At 43.0% G+C, this 14954-nt stretch overlaps 1 protein-coding gene across 3 annotated transcripts in view; it reads right to left on the bottom strand.

Moving 5' to 3' along the window:
- The window catches only part of TBC1D2B (TBC1 domain family member 2B), an 88955-nt gene that overhangs the window by 33508 nt on the left and 40493 nt on the right, over positions 1-14954 (bottom strand). The gene's annotated exons all lie outside the window — the stretch shown is intronic.

Here is a 14954-nt window from a genome sequence, read left to right as displayed (position 1 = left end):
CTTCAACATGTGTCAAGGAGACACAAGCAAGAACATCCACTGCAGCACTGTTCATGTCAGCAAAAATCCCAAACAACCTAAACATCTACTGACAAGAGGATAAATAAACTGCAGCATATTCATACAACCAAGTACTATACATCATAAAGTGAATTTGTTCATTCAATGAATATTAATTAAGTGCCTACTATGTGCCAGGCACTAAGTGTTTGGGATTTGCTAGTGAACAAATATTATGGTCCTTGTGGAATGTACATTCTAAGATTACATGAAGCATATGGACAAATATTCTTTAAATGCTGAACGAGAAAAGAAAAAAACCAGAAGAACGGCATGATTCATGTTACTTTTTAAATTTCAAGATAATACTACTAATAGACATCATTTATAGATACATACATACGTAGCAAAACTTTAAAAATCCACATAAGAATGATAATTATCAAATACAGAATACTGGTTACTTCCATGAAAGTCAAGAGGAGAATGAGATCGTGGAGACAAGAGAGGATTTGAGCTGTATCTGTAATGCTTTAATTTGTGCTTTTAAAAATGGAGCAGAAATATGACAATGTTACATAGTTTGGTAGTGGCTACCCAGGTAGTCAACTCACTACAATCTACACTTGCCTGTGTGATAAAATTATTTCATTAAAACTTCTAAAAACTAGGTTGGGATTTCTACTTCCAGTAAAGAGGGGCTAAGAGGAACTAGATTTATAGTCACTGAAACAACTGACAAACCGAACAAAACAGAGGAAACAATGATTCTCAGACACTCAGACATCAGGCTGCACGGGGCAGTGGCCCCTGAGAGGTGGAACACAAACAAGGCGAGCCCTTCCCCTGACCAAGGATAGAGCCTAGAGACTTCCAGCCCACAGTGCTGGCAGTGGGAATCCAGGGGCGCTCTGCCATGAACTGATAAGACAGAGATGGGACTCCCAAGACAGGTGGAGTTCAGAGGGCATAGTACTGGAGAGAAGGCTGTACAGAGGGCTACAGAAACGTCAGAGGGTTCCTAAGTCTCCAGCTGAGTAGTATCAGGCTTGTGTGTAAGAAAGTTACCTGTGACTGGGGAAAGAACTCCCTACAGGAGCAGAGGGAACTATCCCTGAGGCTCAAACAGGACTAGGAATACTGCAAAGCCCCACCAGCCAGAGTGGAATCTCCTGCGGCATCAGGTAGAGTACTCAGGAAAAGGTTACTGACGTTGTCCCTGGACTAAAGGCTGTTCTTATATTACCTAAAGAGCTTAAACATGAACTTCAGAAGTTTTAAACTGTTTCTGAATAATTAAGCTACATTCCAGAACAAAGCTTAAGAATATATGTAGGACTTCCCTGGTGGTCCAGTGGTTAAGAATCCACCAACACAGGGGACATGGGTGCGATCCCTGGTCTGGGAAGATCGCACATGCCAAGGGGCAACAAAGCCTGTGCGCCACAACTACGGAGCCCCAGAGCCTAGAGCCTGTGCTTTGCAGCAAGAGAAGCCACCACACTCGCTGCAACTAGAGGAAGCCCACACACAGCAACGAAGACCCAGCACAGCCACAACTAAATAAATAGACAAAAGATACATGTAGGAACACATACACAAAAAATCTAGCACTCAGGTAAAACTCATCATATTGACACTCAATAAAAAAAAAATTATCAGGCCTGCAAAGAAGTAGGAAAATAGAACTCATTTTAAGGAGAAAAATCAATAAACAGACTCAGAAATGACAAGTAACAAAATTAGTAGAAAAGAATTTCAAAAGTTATTAAAACTGTTTCCCCATGTTTGAGAAGCTAGAAGAAAAGCTAAACATGTTAAATAGAGATATGAAAGTTGTTTACAAATCTCAAATCAAAACTTCTAGAGATAGAGGAAAACATAAGCAGAACAATCTGTGACATAAATTGCAGCAATATTTTTTTAGGTCCACTTCCTAGAGTAATGGTAACAAAAGCAAAAATAAACAAATGGAACATAATTAAACTTAAAAGGCTTTGCACAGCAAAGGAAACCATACACAAAATGAAAAGATAACTTACAGAATGGGAGAAAATATTTCAAAGAATGAAACTGACAAGAGATTAATTTCCAAAATATACAAAACAGCTTACAGTTCATACAGCTCAGTATTTTTAAAAACAACAACACAAACAGAAAAATGGGCAGAAGACCTAAATAAGACATTTCTCCAAAGAAGGCATACAGATGGCCAACAGGCACATGAAAAGATGCTCAACACTGCTAATTATTAGAGAAATGCAAATCAAAACCACAATGAGGTATCACCTCACACCAGTCAGAATGGCCATCAACAAAAAGTCTATAGATAACAAATGCCAGAGAGGGTATAGAGAAAAAGGAACCTTCCTTCACTGTTGATAGGAACGTAAATTGGTGCAGCTACTATGGGAAACAGTATGTAAGTTCCTTCAAACACTAAAACTAAAGTGACCATATGATCCAGCAATCCCATTCCTGGGCATATATCCAGAAAACATGAAAACTCTAATTCAAAACATACATGTACCGCAATGTTCACTGCAGCACTATTAACAATAACCAAGACATGGAAGCAACCTACTAAATGCCTTTCAATAGATGAATGGATAATGAAGATGTGCTGTGCAAACATACATACACACACACACACACACACACACACACACACACACAGCTTCCCTGGTGGCTCAGTGGTAAAGAATCCACCTGTAATATAAGAGCCACAGGAGATGTGGGTTTGAGCCCTGGGTCAGGAAGATCCCCTAGAGGAGAGCATAGCAACCCACTCCAGTATTCTTGCCCAGAAAATCCCAAAGACAGAGGACCTAGTGGGCTACAGTCCATAGGGTTGCAAACAGTCAGACACAACTGAAGCCACTTAGCACACCCATACACATACACACACACACAATGGAATATTACTCAACCTCAAAAAAAAAATACTGTCACTTGCAGCATGTTTGAACTTAAAAGATTATCATACTAAGTGAAGTAAGTCCAACAGAGAAAAACAAATATCATATGATATCACTTATATGTGGAATCAAAGAAACTAACACAAACGAACTTATTTATAAAACAGAAACAGACCCACAGGCATAGAAAGCAAGCTTACAGTTATCAAAGGGGGAAGGAGGTGGGAAGGGATAAATTAGGAGTTGGGGATTAACATATACACACTACTGTATATAGATTAAACAAGGACTGACTGTATAGCACAAAGAACTATATTCAATATCTTATAATAACCTAAAATAGAAAAGAAACTAAAAAAGAATATAGAACTAAAACACTTCACTATACACCTGAAACACAGCATCGTAAATCAATTACACTTCAATTTTTAAAAATCTAGAGATAAAACTATGATGTCTATGGTGAAAATATACTTGATGGGATTCATAGCAGATGAGACACCGCAGAAGGAAAGGTTAGTGAATGTGATGACAGTGTAACAGAAACTATCCAAATAAAACAGAAGACAAAAGGAAAGAAAGGAAGAAAATTAACAAGCATGGTACAATGTTAAGCAAGTAATAATGTCAACTGAGAAACCTGTATGCAGGTCAGGAAGCAAAAGTTAGAACTGGACATGGAACAACAGACTGGTTCCAAATAGGAAAAGGAGTATGTCAAGGCTGTATATTGTCACCCTGCTTATTTCACTTATATGCAGAGTACATCATGAGAAACACTGGGCTGGAGGAAGCACAAGCTGGAATCAAGATTGCCGGGAGAAATATCAATAACCTCAGATATGCAGATGACATCACCCTTATGGCAGAAAGTGAAGAACTAAAGAGCCTCTTCACGAAGGTGGAAGAGGAGAGTGAAAAAGTTGGCTTAAAACTCAACATTCAGAAAACTAAGATCATGGCATCTGGTCCCATCACTTCATGGCAAATAGACGGGGAAACAATAGAAACAGTGGCTGACTTTATTTTTGGGGGGCTCCAAAATCACTGCAGATGATGACTGCAGCCATGAAATTAAAAGACGCTTCCTCCTTGGAAGGAAAGTTATGACCAACCTAGACAGCATACTAAAAAGCAGAGACATTACTTTGTCAACAAAGGTCCGTCTAGTCAAGGCTATGGTTTTTCCAGCAGTCATGTATGGATGTGAGAGTTGGACTATAAAAAAAGCTGAGCACCAAAGAACTGATGCTCTTGAACTGTGGTGTTGGAGAAGACTCTCTTGAGAGCCCCTTGGACTGTAAGGAGATCCAACCAGTCCATCCTAAAGGAGATCAGTCCTGGGTGTTCATTGGAAGGACTGATGTTGAAGCTGAAACTCCAATACTTTGGCCACCTGATGCAAAGAGCTGACTCATTGGAAAAGACCCTGATGCTGGGAAAGACTCAGGGCAGGAGGAGAAGGGGACGACAGAGGATGAGATGGTTGGATGGCACCACTGACTCAATGGACATGGGTTTGAGTTAAACTCCAGGAGTTGGTGATGGACAGGGAGGCCTGGAGTGCTGCAGTTCATGGGGTCGCAAAGAGTCAGACACGACTGAGTGACTGAACTGGAACTGAACTGGAATGTCAACTGATGTTCAACAAGGATGCCAAGAAATTCAACGGGGTAAAGACAGTCTTTTCAAAAAGTGGTACTACAATTGGTTATCTGTATGGGGAAAAAATAAACTTCAACCCTTACCTCACATAACACATAAAAATTAACTTAAAATATATAAATGAGTAAGAATTAAAACCATTAAAATTCTAGAAGAAAAGAGGCAAGAAAAGATCTGTGACACTGGGTTATGCGAAGATTTCCTAAGCAGAACACAAAAAACACAATCTGTAAAAGATTAAAATGATAAAATGAACTTTATCGAGATTAAAAAGATTTTCTTCTTTGAAAAATATTTGCAAAACCTATATCTGATAAGAGAATTGTATTCAGAAAATACAAAGAACTCTTACAACTCAATAATAAAAGAAAAAACAACTCAATTAAAAACTGGATGAAGGACCTGAACAGTCATTTCTCCAAAGACACACAGATGGCCAACAAGCACAGGAAAAGATACTCAACATTATTAATCAATAGGGAAATGCAACTTAAAACTGAACCGAACCACACCCACCACAATGGCTAAAGTTAAAAATACTGGTAATGCCAAGTGCTGGGAGGGATGTGCAACCACTGCAAAGGTCATGTACTGCTCATGGGAACACAGAACGGTGCAGCCACTGGAGGACAGTAGGGCAGTATCCTCACAAGTTGAATACACACTCAACTAAAGAGCTCATCAATCCCAATCCCCCATATTTACCCCCCCAAAAAAATGAAAATATGCCTACACACAGATGTATAACTGCAGCCATGAAATTAGAAGATGACTGCTTTGTGGCGGGAGAGCTATGATAAACCTAAGCAGTGTGTTAAAAAGCAAAGATACCACTTTGCTGACCAAGGTTCATACAGTCAAGGCTGTGGTATTTCCAATAGTCATGTATGCATGTGAGAGCTGGACCATTAAGAAGGCAGAGTGCTGAAGAATTGATGCTTTCAAACTGTGGTGCTGGAGAAGACTCTTAAGGGTCCCTTGGACAGCAAAGAGATCAAACCAGTCAATCTTAGAGGAAATCAACCCTGAATATTCATTGGAAGGACTGATGATGAAGCTGAAGCTCCAATATTCTGGCCACCTGAAACAAAGAGCCAACTCACTAGAAAAGACCCTGATGCTGGGAAAGACTGCAGGCAGGAGGAGAAGAGGGCAACAGAGAATGAAATGGTTGGATGACATCACTGATTCAATGGATATGAACTTGGGCAAACTCTGTGAGATGTTGAGGGACAGGGAAGCATGGCATGCTACAGTTCATGACGTCACAAAGAGTTGGACATAATTTGGCAACTGAACAACTACACATAGGACTTGGATATGAATACTCAGAGCAAGCATTATTTATTATAGCCACAAACTGGATATAAACCAAAAGTCTATCAACTGGTAAAAGCATAACCAAATTGTGATATATCCATACTTACTGCATACTATTCAGCAATGAAGAAAGAAAGAGCTATGAAAACACTCAACAATATAGATGAGTCTCAAAAAGATGATGCTCATGAAAGAAGACAAATACAAAAGACTACACATAGCATGATTCCATATACACAAAATCCTTAAAAATTTCATATAAAGGGGCACGAGAGAACTTTATACAGTGGTGGAAATGCTCTATGTTTTGATTATATATGTGTTTACATGACTATGTATAATTTCTAAACTCCATCAGCCTGAACACCTAACATAGGTAAATTATACTTCAGTAATGTTATTAAAATAAAAAGAGGAAGAAATGTGCATCATTCAGTTTTCTGAGGCAGATTAAAGGTAACGGGGGGTGGAGGTAGCTTCAACTCTAGTGCGAATCAGATGATATTCTCATGTAAAACAGTCATTTTTTCAATGTTTTACATTTCTGAAAGCATGATTTTTTTGCCTTGTTTGAATTTCATCAAAGTGCTTTAAGAATTTAGAAGAATGTAGAGAAATTACTTAATATACTTATGTTTCCCTCACTCTACTGAAATTCACCGACAACTGCACAGAGGAATTCCCCAAGAAATTCCCCACTATAACCCAATATGCAATGTTGTGGTAAAGTCCAATTTTATAAAAATTATACCATCGGGGAGAAAGCTATTTCAAAATAGTTTCTCAGAAGAAAAAGAAAGTCTCACAAAAGCTTCATATGATTTTTCTCATTTCTTTGATACAACTGCTGAGTAGAGGCACCCCTGGACCCTTTACACGGTAGTTTCCCTGGCCCTGTTAGAACCAAGGTCTCACAGCAGCTTTCACTCACAGGCCACATGTTACTTCCATCATCATCGATTCGAGGAGTTAAGTTCTTCTTGCCATTTGCCCGAGCCTTAGAACTATGCTACTCAGCTCTGGTCCTTAAAGGGATACGGAAGAAGGACTGAGAGAGCAGGGAAGAACTGAACATGTCTGGGGAGAGAGATGAGCGATCTACATGACTTAGGGCTTCCCCAGCTTGGCCATGCCATCCCTACCCTGTCTCGGGTCCCACATGTGCAAACACCATGCTCTCACCTGCAGCCAAGGGACTGAGCCTGGGTGGGAGAGGTACCACCCGCCAAGCCTCAGGTGATGAAGAAACGGGATCAGGCTCAAAGCGAAAGCCTCTTTAAGCTGAAACACTCGTCGCTGCTTTTCGATCTTATGTGGTGAAAGCCAGTTCTGTGCTGCATGGGGGTCAGCAGAGCACACGCTCCTCAAGCCCCTTGTCCTGTCCCCTCCCGGCAGCAGAAGGCTCTACACAGCCAGCGCGCTACTCAAAGTTCACAACCAGTACAACAGGGCGCTGCTGGCTGATGCCTGAGGCCACTCCGGGACAGTGCTTGTTCTTCAAAGAACCCACGGTCATTCGAGCAGAACTTCTGTGTCCTTCCAGGCACCGTACTAGGTGCCTGCTGTTTTGTTCAATAAACACTCAGCTACGCTGATCTGAAAGGTAAAGTCAGGGACCACCGGACAGCCAAATGTCACCTTGATGGCTGCATCAGGCTGAACTTTTACAAACCAGCACCAGCAATAACACTGCGTATCAACTGAACTCCAATGAGAGTTAAAAAACAGACGAAAAACCCAAACACCAGCAACTATGTAATTAATAAGGAAACCTCTGGTTCTAGGTTCACATATTTTAGTTCGATTTTTCTACATACAGTTTAAAAGGTTTATCTAAAACAGTAATAATTTCAATATTCACTTCGACTCTGATAATCAGCTAGAATCTTACAGGCTGACAGAATGGCTGGAAAAATACCTCATCTAATCCGTCAAGAGCTCAGAGCTCCACAAACACCCTGCACAGCCAACGTTGGGGCTCTATCATCAGCTTGCCTACGGCAGGAAGACAACTGCAAAAGGAGGACAGGCTGCCTCTGGAGTGCCCAATCAGCTCTACCCCTCCTGACTACAAGCCGCAGCAAGAGAAACAAAAAGTAGGGCGGGCAGGGCTCTGACTGGCAACAGCTATCCAATGATGCAGTGTCTCCTCTTGTACACTCAATGATTCAGAGAGATTCTCACAAGGATATGGAGACATATGTACAAGGACACCAGGACAATGTTATTTGAAATGATTTATTTTTTTAAAAAAAGGCAGAAATAACCAAAAGGGACTTGCAGATGTGACTGAGATCTTGAGATGAGGAAATTAGGCTGGAAGATCTGAGACAGCCCTAAATGTTATTATAAGTGTCCTTATAAGAGGGAGGCACAGGAAGATACCACTATAAGAAGAAGAGCTGGCTAAGGGACCAGAAAGAGTAGAGCGATGTGGCCATGGGCCGAGGAATGCTGGCAGGTTCCAGGAGTTGGCAGAGGCCAGGGATGCATTCTCTCCTAGAGACTCCAGAAGGAACCATCCTGCTGACACCTTGACTTTAGCCCAGTGAGACTAATTTGGACTTCTGGCCTCCAGAACTCTAACAGAATGAATTCATGTTGTTTTAACCCACCGAGTTTATGGAAATTGTTAACAGCAGCCAGAGCAAACAAATACAGCCGGTCTCCAACAAGTTACTGCCCTTAGAACCATGGGCTTTGCAAGACTACTTTTTATTACAGTCTGTATTCCAACAGGCACTGAAGTTTGGAGCATCATGTCTAAAGCTAAAATATATTTACTGTTGATATAATGACTTGGGAAAGAAGTGTCATCAGAAAGGCCCTTTCCAAATCATCCTATACATTTAATATGGATAATGAGTTCACCAATTCTAAAGTCATCAGAACAAACATCTAATAAAATGTGCACTGCCTCATGTTTAAAAACAACTGGACTATATGATGATCTTTTACTTTTATACAGTCTGTTTCACTTTTTCTATTTCATATTCAGTGCTCTCATTTCATTTAGTTTATGTTCCCCAAGTTCTCCATCTCTTCCTTTTTTTTTTTTGATGTTCTTTCTCAAGCCTTTAGCAAGTGCAGTAGAAAAGCTTTTGTATACATATATATATAGAATATGCATAATATATACCCTACAAAACTTATGAATTTTTGCCTAACTAAAAAATTTATGACATTTTGATTCCACATTTGACTTAGTATGACTAAAATGCTAGATTTCTAATTAAAAAAATAGATATGCAACAGTTTACTGTATAGCACAGGGAACTATAGTCACTATCTTATAATAAACTATAACGGAAAACAATTTCAAAAGTAACATATGTCTATACGTATAACTGAATCACCCTGCTGTGCACCTGAAACACTGTGAGTCAACCACACTTGAATAAAATACATATATTAAGAAAAAAAAAGAAAAATATATAAATTGGGGTTTCCTATGGGAGAGATTGGAAGCAGGAGGAGAAGGGGACGACAGGGGATGAGATGGCTGGATGGCATCACCGACTTGATGGACATGAGTTTGAGTTAGCTCCGAGAGTTGGTGATGGACAGAGAGGCCTGGAGTGCTGCAGTCCATGGGGTTGCAGAGAGTCGGACATGACTAAGCGACTGAACTGAACTGATGGGGGGGAAAAAATGTGCACTGCCTCAAAAAAAAAAGAATCAAAGTGAAAATAATCTCATCATAGAATTTCCAGGCAGGTAGAGCTCTACTGGTTCCCTGCTGCCCATAGGAAAGACACTAACTACCCCATCACTTCACCCTGGGCCTCCTGGCCTCTTCAGCAACTCTTCAGTCATCACCTCCACTCAGCAGCCTACGCTCCCAGCACATGAACTGGTGAACTCATGAGACCCTGTTCTGCCTTCCATACCTTTGCAAAGGTGTCTCTGCACTTGCCCTTTCCTTTGGCAGGTCCCACCTCACACTTCAAGTCCCAAGTTAAAACTCATCCTCCACGGCACAGCCTTGCCCTCCCAAACATCTCCCCCAGCGCCCTCTCAGTGCACCCAGGGAGGGTGACATGCTAGGTTCAGCCTTCACCTGCACCCTACAGTGCCTCTGACAGGACTCCTCACCTGCCCGTCTGTCTCCCCTGAGGACTGTACGTGCCTCAAAGGCAGGGAGGGACACCTCTTATCCAAGGGAGCATGCAGGCCACACAGGAAGAGGGGAGAAGGAGACGCAAAGATGACTGAGAGCGGGAGTGCACAGCCAGGGCAGCCTTCAGAGCAGCGTTTCTCAAACTACGGGCGGCAACCCATTAGCAGGTCAGGAGACTGAACTAAAGAGCCACAAAATCAATTTTGAGGGTCATGATGAGAACTGTTTTAATACACTGGAAGAAAAAACAGTACTTAGCCTTACTAGATGTAATAATTAAAATTCTACAAAATGTCTGTGTGTTTTGTGTGCTTACAAACACTATGCTGTTAAGTATGAATAGATATTGTTTACTGTGGATTCCCAGTCAAAAAGGTAAACAACTCTTCCTTAGAGAGAAAGCCCTACCCAGGAGGCCAAATAGAAAATACAGCACCCAAGGAACTGCAGTCCCTGGCAGGAGAGTATGGACAGTGCCACCCACACACGTGTGCAGGGCTGAGGACAGACAAACCCTGAGGAGCAGGAACAGAGGATGTTTCTGGGCCAGAAGGGTACTGAGCCTTTCCTTCATTCATCAGTCCTTCCTCCACCAGGCTGCAGACACCCGCCACACACAAGAGCCCATGTGCAGAGCTGGGGATACACCTGGCCAGGACTAATGGGGTCCTTGTCCCTGGAGCTCCCAGCCCCTACCTGGGAGGTGGGCCACAGACAAGAACACAAAGAAACAGGATAATTATAAGTGGAAGTAAGGCTGTGAACAAAAGCACAGGGGTGAGTAGAACGAGGCTCCTATGAAGGGTGACCAGGAGTCACCAGGAGGAAGGAGTCCTCCCAGCAAAATTCAGCCTGAGGCAGGGCCTGTAGGGAAGACAGTGTGTTTGCAGAAATGAAAGAGGTCAAGCAGGCCTGAAACTGGGGAGGGGTGGAGGGCGGGCAGGTAGGAAGCGGAAGGGGGAGATGAGCCCTCTGGCCCTCGAGGCCACGTTCAGCAGTATGGCCTGCAGCCTAAGGCGAGGAGACTCTTCCTGCAAAGCTTGAACTAGTGGTGAGGACTGATTGAGGTCACTGAGAGCAGGGTTCCTGTCACAGGTGGGCCCAGGCCCTGCAGAGGGTAACAGGTGCTGGCAGTTTCTCCTTCCCAGCACCCAATTCTAAATACCATGGCTGCTGCTGCTGCTAAGTCGCTTCAGTCGTGTCCGACTCTGTGCAACCCCATAGACGGCAGCCCACCAGGCTCCCCCGTCCCTGGGATTCTCCAGGCAAGACCATGGCAGACGTGGGCCAATCTTGTCCTCCCTTGGTGGCCCTGAACAAGGCACCTAAGTTCTCTGTTTCCCGTGTCAAGGAGGATGACTACACATCCCAGCCAGGGTTGTATGCCACAGCCATCACTCCTCTCACAACTGCAGCGATTTTCAGGGTGGTGTCAGACAACCGTGCCCCTTCTGATGCATGGGTTCCTGGAAGTGCGTGGCCAGTGGAGGTGGCAAGGACAGCTGGGACAGAGGTGCTGAGCGTGAACCCCACTCCCAGGAGATGTCAGCAAGGACTGGGCACTGATGCAGCAGGGCGCAGACAGCCCGGCCAGCTAGTGCAATCACTGAAATTCCACCAGCCAGGGAGTTGGCCACCCTCCTCCACACTCACCTCTCTGGGAGGCCAGGCTTTAAATCATCAGTGTGGGGCAGCAGTATGGTGACTAAATTCTTTCTTGGTATAAACATAGCTCAGCTTTATAGGGAAAACCACAGATGAATACCACGTTACAGCTGACTTCCCCAAATTCACCAGTCATCCCCCTGCTTTAGGCCAGACCCTCTGCTATAGACAAGATGAGCCACCAGCCATGGTCCTAGCCAGCCAAAACCAGAAGAGTCTCCTGAGAGCACCAGCAATTCATGGGAATAACTGTATCTACCTGGCCTGAGGGCTCAAAGGGGGAGAAAAAACAAAGGGTCAGAGCAGGGCTAGCGGCAGGGCCAGGGGAAGACCCATCAGAGGCAAGACTGGAAGGATAAGGACACTTCCTTAGCCAACCCAGTCTCCACACCCATCCTCCAGATAGGCACCCTCTCCACTGATGGATAATAAAGACCCACTTCACTTACTGGCTCAACGAAGGCAGGGTAACGACAGTAGCAGCAATACCAGCAGCACCGGATCAGGTAAGCACTTTCTACTGAGCACTTACACTGAGTCAGACACTCAGCCAGGCAGTTCTTATTAATAACCTTAACCTTCACACCCAACCAATAGGGAAGGGTACTCACACACACACACAAACACACACATGCCAATTTACTAATAGAGAATATAAAGCTCAGAGAAGTTAAGAAACTGGCTCAACATCACACAGTTAATGAGTAGCAGAGCTGTGATTCCAAAACCCAGGCTGACTACCAAGAGCACGAGCCGCAGTAAGACCCCACTCCTGTTGCTCACTCGTGTGTCAGGCACGGCTGAGCGCCTGGATGGACGCCCAGTCCAGACCCACAGAACCACAGGGCTGTGCTCACCGCCATCACAAAACCCGTAGCACGGCTGCAGCCCAAGCACCTCCCACACAAATCCACCTCGCTCAAATTCTGCACGGCTCCAGGACAGTCACACTCCCACCCCCGAGCATGCACACTCACACATGGATCAGCCAGAATTGCACACAAGAGCCAATTCTTTTATCTGAAGTGATCTGGACTATTAGTAGATTAATGAAAACATTGTTTTAAAGAAGGAAACCATTTAACAGTAACTTAAACACATGAACCGGTGAAGGCACACATGCCTTCATAAGCATGCACTGACGTGCCAGCCCCCTGAGCTAGGCCAGCCAAGGCTTCTTCCTGAGTCTGGGGCTACTGACCACAGTAACCTGGTCTCTTTTTTGGATAAATCACACCCATAAGATACTATCTAACTTTTCTAAATTTGTTTTGCTTCTTTTTAAAAAGTAGATTAGGGACTTACAGTTGTGAAACAATCTAAGCATAGAATCTTTACAGGTTTTGAACAATTTTTCTTCCTCCTATCTTTCACCAACTGTGTCACCCACATCCTGGCAATTTTTTAGTGACTCACCTTTATCAAACTTCCCCCAAGCATTTAACTTGCTTTTTCACAGAAAAAGCAACTGATTTTAACATGTTATAGGTTTACTAAGTATTTCACTCAATTATATAATTACAAGAACATGTACAACTAGTTAGCATTAACTAGTTAGGAACAAAGTCAGCCGGCTCTTGGTAAATTTGCAGCTGGCTGGTGGGAGTAAGGGCACAGGGCGCCCTACGGTAGCCCTTAATCTCCTGCAGTCACTGAGGACCACGGCTCTGTAGAGAGAATTTAAAATACCAGGTAAACAGGGGAGCTGGTGGAAGCTGGTTAGGAGAGTTTCAATTGTATTGATAAATGGAATAAAAACATAGCAGACAAGCATTCAATTACCCCTTAAGCCCTGATGGCACTCTAAAACACCATTTAAATTTATGTAAAATATATGTAATTTTTAAGCCATTAATTTATAATACAGAAATTTGTTTTAATATTTCTATGGTCATTAAAACCTCTCAAAAAAACAAAAAAATCTCTGTGCATCTAAAGCATTTTACTGAATACTTAAACATTTTTTAAGCATGCTGCAAGCAAAAAAAGAAAACAAAAACCATAAACACCTAAGATCCATATGCCAACCAACAGACATTAGGATTTCTACAGAAAGTGGCCCCCTGGACCCCCGTGGAGAATGGCTTTGCCATGAGCTGTGTCTCCCCCAACAAAGGCAGCAACTAACCCTCATCTAGTACTTAGTGAGGGTCAGGTGCTGCTCAAAGTAGTTTATATGCATTAAATTATCATCACCATCATGTTCATCTCCCAAAGTATGTGTGATTATTACCTCCATTTTACAAATGAAAGTTAAGTAACCTGCCCAAGTCAAGCAGCTTTAAGTCACAGAGCTGGAACTGAACTTGGATGGCTGTTCTTAATCACTGGGCTATGGTGGGAAGGCACAGTGGACAGAAGATAACTCCTAGTGTGACCTTCAACCCTGAATGTGAACTGTCGTCGTTAAAGCAAAGGTGACACTTGCTCACTTTCTTAGGGGAAACACACTCCATAATCAGAAAGCCCCCAGTGTTATGGGTCTGACTCCCCCATTCCATTATCTAACTTTAAGGGCAGATGGAACTGCTCAGGTATGAAAATCTGGCAAATAAATCATTTCCTAAATATGTTCTTAGAACGAGGGGTGGAAGGAACACAGCTCCAATCAAGGCACCATGGTGCCTTTCAGATTTTCCACATACTTGCTATGTGTCTCGAGCAAGTCACCTTACTAATAGGGACAGAGAAAAGGGATACAGTAGGTGATTAAATAGTTAATTCCAATAAAGGACAGTAATTACAGAAAAAAGTATGGGAGATCCCTCTAAGTTAATGATCACTCAAGAAACAGGTCTGTCTAGCAACAAAACCATGAAACAGAAGCATGAGACATGCCCTCAAACAATAAGTCAATGGTGGAATGAGACCCACACCCTACCCAGTGATGTCAGTAAGCTAACGACCCCTAGACATGCTCTCTGCACACATAGAAAAACAATAATTTGGGTAAGGTGACATTTCAAAGTGTAAGACCGTCATTAAACTGAGATTTGAAATCATTTTTCCACAGCACCATGACAGCCCTGGATGGGCCATCCAGGGTCAAAAACTCCCCTACCCAACACATTGGGAGAGCTAAAGACTCAAAGAATGAGGAAGAAGGTGGTCTTATTCCCCTCCCCTGCAGATTATACAACTGCAGCCCACTAAGTTCTTGGGGGGCACCCTCTTGCCTGCCCGCTTGTAAATCTCATGAGCATCCTGTTCTAATAAATCACTTCTTATCTATCACTTTGCCTCTCAATGAACTCTTTCTGTCCTGA

This window comes from Odocoileus virginianus, chromosome 16 (genome assembly GCF_023699985.2).
Source record: "Odocoileus virginianus isolate 20LAN1187 ecotype Illinois chromosome 16, Ovbor_1.2, whole genome shotgun sequence".
Lineage (NCBI taxonomy): Eukaryota > Metazoa > Chordata > Mammalia > Artiodactyla > Cervidae > Odocoileus > Odocoileus virginianus.
Note: the sequence above shows the minus strand (reverse complement) of the source record. Positions and strands in the feature narration are given on the sequence as shown.